Consider the following 6,744-nt stretch of genomic DNA (forward strand, 5'->3'; position numbering starts at 1 on the left):
ACAAGAGGCTTTGCCAATTCTGCTTTGGGGGAGATCAAACTCAAGAAACACCAACACCCAAAACCACTTTTGAAATGCTGGACCCATAGCAATTTCCAGGGAAGTGACCCAACTATGGCGTGCAACATCAATAACAAGGAAGAAGAGTTATGAATCACAACATCACTCCTTGAAACTACTTGGAAGTGACTCAAGGAAAACTGCTATTAGGAATTAATTGGAATCTTGTGAAAATAAAACTCATCATCGTCTCAGGATACATAGATAAAAGCCCCAAGCGGACACAGCAACATTGCCAGATTCCCTCAGCACGGAGACACTCCACTCGAGTTCTTTTCACTGCAGAGCTTGGTAAGGTATGCTATAATTCATTTTAACTCAAGGCCTCTTGGTAATCTTGGAGGTGGAAATGAAAAAGAAAAAGAAACTCAGAAAGTCCATTTATTTCCTGTTAAGGTGCACTGCTTTTATTTCAGCTTTTTAACCCATTCTAAATGTTTAGGAGGAAGCTTAAGGCACAGAATGTTGGTGATCAGTGCAGAAGGGACACCTTAGTGTGTTGGTGATGCCTATTCAGAATCTATGAACAGTTTTGTATGATTTAATAGAAGGTGAACAAGGTAGTAGAGGGGTTGTAGATAATAATATTAAATAATAATAGTTTTATTATTTATACCCCATCCATTGGCCAGGATCTTGACATGCTACATTTAGTTACAGTGGTACCTTGGATTACAGATGCTTCAGGTTATGCATTTTCGGGTTGCGCACCGTGTCAAACCCGGAAGTACTAGAACGGGTTACTTCCGGGTTTCAGTGCTCACACATGCACAGAAACACTAAACCGTGCTTTGCACATGCGCAGAAGCACCAAATCACGACCCGCATGTGCTCAGTCGCGGTACTGCAGGTTGCGAACGTGCCTTCCATACAGATCACGTTCGCAACCTGAGGTTCCACTGTATCTTGTTTTCTTTTTTATGGGGTTTTATCCAGCTATATACTATATAATTATATTACTATATAATAATAGTTTATACCCCATCCACTGGCCAAGATCTTGATGACTAGTCTCCAATAGTCTAGCTAGCTATCATCTATCAATCACGTTACATTTAGTTACCTTGTTTTATTTTTTTAATGTGGTTGTATCCAGATAAGTTATATTCAAGGTAAGCCAGTTGATATAAATGAACCAAAGCCAGGGGTAGCCAATGCAATGTCCTTCAGATGCTTCGACCTAGAACTCTGATTGTTCCTGGCTATATTGATCAAGTTGGCTGGGACTGATGGGACTTGTAGTCCAGAACACCTGGTGCAGACATTGCTGGCTATCCCTGAACTAAATTATTCCTGCCCATTGATTTCTGAAGGAGACTGAGGATGGACACATGGAGGGTAATGGTATCAATGGCTACTAGCCACAATGACTAGGTTCACCACTGTGAAATACAGTATAACTCTGTTTAGCAGCAGCTAGGAAACACGGGTGGAGAGAGTGGCTATTGTAATCAGGTCCTGATTGTGGGCTTTCCATTGGGGCCTCTAGCCAGCCACTACGAGAACACGAAGCTGGCCTGGATGGGCCTTTAGTTCTAAAATGTCTGGTGGAGAACCAGAACACTGTGAAATTTCATTACTGTTTACCCTTGTACACTTTGTCCACTCTCCACCTGATGTGTCCTTTCAGATCTATACATCCACTTCAGCCAAGATGTCTTCCAGATGGAACCATTGCTACGCCAGCTGCCCTCCCTCCACCATCCAAATTCAGCCACCTCCCTTCGTCCTCACCATTCCTGGGCCGGCTATCCACTGCCCCAACCAACCTTTTTGCATTGAGCAACACAACCCTTGTGCTCGCATGATTCCCTACCATGGAGGGGCACACCATGGTGGACATGGTTCAATCTACAGCCGTCCCGCCTCTGGTTTGAGTGCAACCAGCATCTACTCCAAAAAATATGTGTCAAAAAGTGAGGGTGGATGCAGCTCTTGCCAGTGAGAATAAACCCTGAAGCCACCAACCAAAGAATGAATAAGAGGAGGACCATGGAGCAAGAACCCCAGATGTCGGCTCCACTGTAGACATGAGTTCAAAAATTTAGGTTCAAATATACAACCTTCTAACTTAAAGGACCCCCTTTCACATCTGCTGAGGCAGTCACCTGCACATGTTCTCAACACGAGCTCAGCACTTTGGATTCTGAATCATGTTCTAAGCCAGGAACATTGTATTCTCATTGGGCAGTGATGAAACCTGTGGTGCCTCACTATTGCCCTGTTTTAGCTGAAGAGGTGCCCTAATTTAAATGCAATGTTCCACTGTGATTGCAATTGTAGGAGAAGAAGAGTGATAAAGTCTTCATCGTGTGAGATTTGTCCATCAATACTCATCTAACAATGTTAGGCTATTATTATTACTTTTTTAAAAAATGTAGTTGTGTTGCTTAAGTTCTACTCAATGTTTGCACGAGCTAGTCCTCCATGTTGTAACATGCTGGTCCATGTTTCCATTTAAAACAAACAAACAAACAAACACACTATCTGTTTTTGATACTGCATGTCTTCATGTGGAGTCTGATTTGGCACTCTGTGTTACCTGAAATTCAACATGTGGAATTGTGTGTCTCTTCCCAATCAAAATAAATGCTTTACTGCATCAAAACTCCAGTTTCCTGCTGTGTTCATGTATTCCTTTTGATATCCAGATTCTCATGTGCTGATACTTTTAAAGGTGAAAAGTAACTACTTGATTCCCCGCTCCCCCCAAAAAAATTAACAATATGTGAAGTCCTGTGAGGAACAGTGTAACAACCATTTTTCTGTTGGAAGTCTCAGGGGAGATGGGAGACAGATGTTGATGTTACTGGTTTCCTGTTTCTTTGTCCAGTTATTCACTGACTCTCACAGAGTGCAGATGCATATTCTTTTCTGTCCTGCCTAGTTAGAAATAAACGTAGCAAAGTAGCTCATATTTCTAGCTGGTCTTCTGCTGTCAGGGTACTCTGCGTAATGAGGGAATGTGCCTGAAGCCTCATTAAAGGCTTAGGTCCTTAATCACTGTCGGAGGAGAGCTCGATAGATTCCAAAGTACGTCATGGGGGAGAGCCATTTCAGCTCGGTCGTGAGGAACCTCCGACACTTTCCTGGTCCTGGTTGGTGTCATCTGGCCTCCCTCTCGCTGCATAATCCTCCCCCCCCCCCATAAGACATGCTGCTCATCACAACACAAGTCTTATTGAGATATGCCATTGTGCCAATATATCTTCTGCAATAAAGAGTCATTTTAGAGTTTCCTATGCAGCAGAGTGTGATGGTTTAATAAGCGGGGAGGAGTTCTTCTCCAGGGAATATAATTTGATACTTACTTAGAAGACCTTGCTTATCCTGCAATGGAGGGTAGGACCCGTACCAATGGATTCAAGTTCCAAGGAAGGAGATTACGACTAAACATTGAGAAGAACTTTCTGACCATAAGAGGTGTTTGGCAGTGGAACAGTTTCCCTCGAGGGGTTGTGTACTCTCCTTCCTTGGAGGTTTCTAAGCAGAGGTTGGGTGGCCATCTGTCAGGGATGCCTTACTTGAGATGCCTGTATTGCAGAGAATTGGACTAGATGAGCTTCGGGGCGTCACTTGCAACTCTGCAATTCTATGATTCTAAGATTTCATTAGGCCAAGCTTTTAAAATTCTCCAGCACGTTCACCATGTGGAAGAAAGAAGAATTCCTCTTGAGCAGACTTTTTCTGCACATCTCCTGAGCGCAACGAACCAAGTTAGTCTCTCTGTGTGCTGTGCTGTAATTTGTGAATAGTAATGCATTTGCCTGGCCCTGTAATTACTATAATTATTCGAAGTCATTTCCCATGGCCATTACTTAACTCAGCCGAGTTAAGGAGTAATGTTATACCTCAAATTTAGAGTCATTAAAAAATGTTATACCTAAAGGCTTCACTACTTGCCTGATCCTCCTTCCAGGAAGGGTTGTTGCAAGCTCTGTCAGTCTCATCCAGTTGCAGCATGCTGGGTCATTTATGTAAAACTGATGGCTAGTGCACATCTATAATTTTCATTATGTCCCTGACATCTAAGGAGAGACTGAAAGAGCCAATTTGGCAGGTCTCATTTGTAACCATCATTAGCAACCATCAGGTTGGTGGGTGAGCAAAAGAGAGGAACCTGCGGTGTGCAAGAAGCACCAAGATTGGGTTCGTGGGTGGGCAGGCAAAGGAGCAAGAGCTTGAGCACTTGGCGAATACTGAAAGCAGGCGGGTGGGATGGGTACCCTACTTTCTCCTCCCAGAACGTTGCAGCATATGCTCTTCACTCATCTCATCTCCCTCATGGCTGGGGAGAGGAGTTTGGAAGTTTTTGCTTTTCCTTCACTGTGTTTGTGTCTGGGATTCGACAGAGGAGAAATGGTGGAGTCTGCCTACCCAGCCTGAACCTTCCAGAGAAGAGGAAGACAGTTCAGAATTACAACAGGGGTTTGAGAGGGGTCACAGCTCAAAGGAAGATGAGGAGGAAAGTTGTGAAATAATGGGAGAGGAGGAGCAGGAGGAAGAGCAGCTGGCCGACACATTATCACTAGAAAGCATTCCAGATCCACCCTCCCCCAGAACCCAGCAAGCCTTAAAAATAGGAGAGCAAAAGTATCAGAGACAAATGGCCCTAAGTGGCCACCGTAAGGTGGCTGGTGGTGTTGAAGATTGAGGAAGTGGAGAGAAGGGGGATGGAGATTTATTTGGAGCAACACCATTACTCAAAGAGGCTGCATTTCTCAGCCTCTCTCTGTAAAAATTGAATAAAATACTTTAGTAAGAACTTTCACTATCTTATCTGTTCCTGGCAATCTACTGTGTGGGGATCGGATTCCCTGTTGCCTGATGGAACACTTCCACTTAGTGTAGACAATACTGAGCTAGTTGTGTGGGACCCTGAGTGCAACAGATGGACCAGTGGTCTGACTCAATATGAGGGAGCTCCCGTGTTCCTGGTATTCCTGTTCTGCATTGTGGTTTATTCATTTCCCCGGTGGAACACCATTTGGGATGGAAACCAGAACGATCAAATGACACTACCAGGAAATTGCAGGTGTTGATACAATAGGAAGTTTTATTATTGTAATTGAGAAGCAGAAGCAAGGAACATTTCCATAGTTTCAGGTGGCACCCAAATGCCAATCCAGCGATGGAGGTTACTTAAATGCAAACATTACTAATGAGAAAGCAGAATATTGCAGCCAAAAGATTGGGAGACATATGAGAAGTCCATCAGACGGGTATGATGTTCATCAAATATCTGCAAGTGACTGAGCTACATAATTTGTTGGGGGGGGGGTCTATAAAGGAAATAACACACAATAGTGCTTTTCACATTGGGTGGAATATTGGGTGAATCAGAAGCTGAAAATAATATCAGGTGGTCTGTTCTGGTTAGGACTAGGATTGGCTACACGTGAACTTATGCTGACAAACTCAGAAATTCTGAACGTCCCCATAATGAATGCAATTTTCTGATTTTTTTTCCACAGTTGTCTTCGAATGTTCATTCTGTGCCTGAGTTGCGAGTCCTTAGAATCTTCGGCAAGGGTTGCAGTCGCTTCTGGGTAGCGACAGCGGAGAACAAAGGCTGGGGGAGATGGCTGCACCAGCGGAGATGGGGGCAATTCCCTCGCAGCACAGAGCAGGAGCACAGGGGTTGCATTGATCGACGCAGAGAGGCTGGTCAGAACAGTGGAGAGCTGGGCCCGGAATGGATATAGTGAACGGTGGTGGCTGAATGGTGACGGTGGAGGTAGGGCATTTACTGTAGCACTGGGTCTTTCCACAAGACATCTTTGTTGAATGGATCTAAGGGAACAGATCAAAAGAACATAAGAGCCTGCTGGATTTGGTTATGGCCCATCTAGTCCCACATCCAGTTCTTCCAGTGGCCAACCACTTTCCATCCTGCAGTGTCCCACAAAGGAACTGGCTAGTACATCAGCATTCAATGACTGAAGTTTTCCCTAAAGCTATTAGAATTCAAATATTTTGAATACACTAATTCATATTGCCTAAACTTACCTGATTCTTCAAAGAGCAGGACTCAACTGGAGCGTCTCAGTGTTGAGGAAGGCTGATGGTGTCTCAATGCATCTCAGGGCTTTTTATACCATTCCTTTTCAGAAGGTCCCAATTAACTGCTAGCATCATGTCCTATAATATAATATCCATCCTGTTCCAAGGTGTGAGTTCACCATCCGTACTCATTTGTTCTGCCTGGTGTTTCATCCCATAGGCAGAATCCTCCCTCTGGAAATTGCGAGGATCCAAATGCTTGCAAACCTGACTTTGGAGAATACTGAGCTAAAACAACCTTCCTAGCTCAACAGCCCTATTTCATAGAATTATCCAGTTGGAAATGACCCCAAGACTCATCTAGTCCCAAACCCTGCAATGCAGGAGTCTGCATGTGGCCCAGAATAAAGATACATGCCCATTCACAGTGATGGGATGTCTACCACCACAACCACGGGTTGGCATGAGACAGGCCAGCGGGTACTGGATAGCTCTAACCTCCAACACCATGCTCCACCAATGCATCCCCTGCCTCAACCACCTGAGCCAGACACCTCCCTCTGCTTAGGGGTAGGACCAGCTGTTCTGCCTAGTATATCAGCTTATAGTCAGGATCCTCCATCTGAAAATTGCTAGGGTCCCCTGCCTTAACCACCTGAGCAAGACATCTCACTAGGGGTA

General features: G+C 44.4%; 1 long non-coding RNA gene across 1 annotated transcript; it reads left to right on the forward strand.

Annotated features, from left to right (window-relative positions):
* Positions 1-266: 266 nt before the first annotated feature.
* On the forward strand, positions 267-2,668 carry LOC309358736. Its single transcript, XR_014163538.1, has 2 exons — positions 267-356; positions 1,691-2,668. It is a non-coding gene; the product is annotated as an uncharacterized lncRNA (long non-coding RNA).
* The last annotated feature ends 4,076 nt before the right edge of the window (positions 2,669-6,744 follow it).

The sequence above is a fragment of the Podarcis melisellensis genome (assembly GCF_964234715.1).
Source record: "Podarcis melisellensis genome assembly, chromosome: 16".
Classification (NCBI taxonomy): Eukaryota; Metazoa; Chordata; class Lepidosauria; order Squamata; family Lacertidae; genus Podarcis; species Podarcis melisellensis.